General features: G+C 32.6%; 1 non-coding gene across 1 annotated transcript; it reads right to left on the reverse strand.

Moving 5' to 3' along the window:
- Positions 1-1052: 1052 nt before the first annotated feature.
- LOC111440392 lies at positions 1053-1155 on the reverse strand. The gene has a single exon (XR_002709932.1). It is a non-coding gene; the product is annotated as a U6 spliceosomal RNA (small nuclear RNA).
- Between the last annotated feature and the right edge of the window lie 1514 nt (positions 1156-2669).

Below are 2669 nucleotides of genomic sequence, written 5' to 3' on the forward strand. Positions count from 1 at the left end.
TAAATGAAATTTTAATTAAATTTGATGTTTGAGAATCCAATTAAAATAAGAGGTGGCCCCTTTCTAGTCTTACTCCTTCCTGTGGTCTTGGTCTTACAAACTAAGATAGCATCATATTGAAATATCACACAACATGCTACACATCACATCATACTCTTAAATAAATAAATGAAATATCACATCAATTTCAGTAATGTTAACATAAAAATGCACGAGTGTTTGAAAACGTTTCTCTTTTCTTATCTTGTACAAGGCGTACCTGACGGTGACGAGACATCGACGTTGGGACCATGGAACGTGTCAAACCTACACCGTAGGCTAGTCTACAAAATCTAAAATTTTGCTCTATTGCCAAATGTGACGACCCTAAATTTCTACATACTTAGAGTCGCAAATAACGTCTCATGCTCATCTTTAATGCGGAAATGTAACTCTTAAAATGAACATCATTTATAACATAAACTTCGAAAACGCTTAAAACAACTCCTTCTCTGGAAAACACCACCATCATCTTACGTGTTTAAATATGAAATACTAAAATTTAAGGAAAATAAAAACAAATACAAAATAATTTAAAACGACTAAATGCAAAACAACTTATTCTAACCTACTCATTTAGACTTAATTAATTTATTTGGTTAAAAGAGCCAAAAGTGTATATATATACATATATCACTCACTCCTGTTTAAATGGATGATATTTTTTAAACAAAGTATTGTTAGTTTTCATCCAAAACGAAGGATATGAGTAGTTGTTAAACTTGTTTAAAAATTTAAGGATATTATTGAAAATTTTAAAAATTTTAGAAATATTTTTTAGATACGGTATAAAGTTTAAGACAACGCCCATCCCTCAAATTCGATCGGTGAGTTTCACATATTGGTAGTAAGAGGGCGCTTAAACCCGAAGGGTGGAGACTTATAGGGAAGGGTCCAGGCCAATAAGGACAACACACCCCACATCAAGCCCACTTCTATATTGATTTTGAATTTTTTCTAACCGCTGCCACACATGAGATCCCGATCATGTCCACAACGAAGGAGAATAAAAAAAAAATTTGGACCATTTCTTGATTTGTGCGTGTCATCCTTGTGCAGGGGCCATGCTAATCTTCTTTGTATCGTTCCAATTTTATCGAATTTCACGGAAGGGACAATTTTATGCTTCTACCATGTTCTTTATATAGGATGTGTGAATTGTTCTCCTAAGCCATGTGGGATTCCTATTTAAAGCCCAGCATGGTGATAGAATACTATAATAAATATACCCCCAACCCCACATGGAAAGAGCAATCAAGTTCTAAAACCCTTTAGAGGCTACTCGAGTTCATTGTTGAAATGATTTCTTTTAAGTTTTAAAGCACTATCAATTCAATCAAGCAATGGAATCCATTTTAACGTTCTTTATTTTTTTTTTATTAAAATATTTATTTACGTTCTACCAAAAAAACAAATTTAAAATTATAATAAAATTTGTAGTCTAAGTGATTATGATGCATTTAATGCATCTCTGTCTTGAAGCTCAATTTTGCACAATAGGTAGGGAATGACTACAACATCTTCTAGAATTTTCATTAACGAACTTACCATAACTTGAATATAATTGATTAAAGCTCGCTATAACTCCCTGGATCTTGTTCTTGTAATTGGACTTTGGAGTATGGAAATTCCTTGATCTTGGTTCATATCATTCTCTCCCTCTTAAAAAGGGTTCAACCTCAAATCCCAACCTAACACCATACTCACCTGGTAAATTAATTTTAGAAACATTGTCGTTGATACACTCAAAGAACTATGAAAGGTCCATTTCCTTGTGGTAAAAGCTTAGATTTTCTTTGAGTAGAATGTTTTTCTTTTCGAAAATGCACCCAAATCCAATCGATTGGCTTGAACATGATAATCTTGCATCCCTAATTAATTGAGGAAGCAACTTTAGAATTTTGCTTCTAACTTATTCTTTTACTTTACTTGGTTGTGTTGTTTATTAAGAAATTCAACTTTGGAACTTGCATCAAAATTCACAATTTTTTTTCGGGACATACATAACAAATCAATGAGAATTAAAGGATTAAAGCCATAAACGATTTCAACCGATGTGTATTTAGTATTGCTGTGAACAACCCTATTATATGCAAATTCGTCTTAAGATTCTTATAAATAATATCTCTAAGCATAACAGTCATGGTTCTGTTAACAACCTCGGTTTGTCCATCCGTTTGAGGATGACAAGTAGTTTAATGTACTAGCTTAGTTCCTAAATTACCCCACAAAACATGCTAGAGTGACTTAAAAATTTAACATCGTCACTAACTATGCTTTTAGGAATCCCATGCAATCGTACAACTTCCCTGAAGAATAAGTGAGAATTATGTTTTGCATTATCAGTTTTTTGACAAAGAATAAATGAATCATTTTACTAAATCGATCAACCACAACAATGATGTTATCACAATCTTTCCTATTCCTATGTACAACGGAAACAAAATCCGTTGATATATCAATCTAATGATCATTAGGAACAAGTAGTAGAGAATATAAACCATGTGGTTGAAGCCTAGGAACGAGCATAGAACACGTCTTGATAAAACAAATCATTTGTGTTAAAAAACCCAACAATTTAGCATTCAAAGTATTGAGGAGGACAAAACTTCGTGATAAAACATTTGCAA

This window comes from Cucurbita moschata, unplaced genomic scaffold, assembly GCF_002738365.1.
Source record: "Cucurbita moschata cultivar Rifu unplaced genomic scaffold, Cmos_1.0 Cmo_Scf00203, whole genome shotgun sequence".
Taxonomy (NCBI): domain Eukaryota; kingdom Viridiplantae; phylum Streptophyta; class Magnoliopsida; order Cucurbitales; family Cucurbitaceae; genus Cucurbita; species Cucurbita moschata.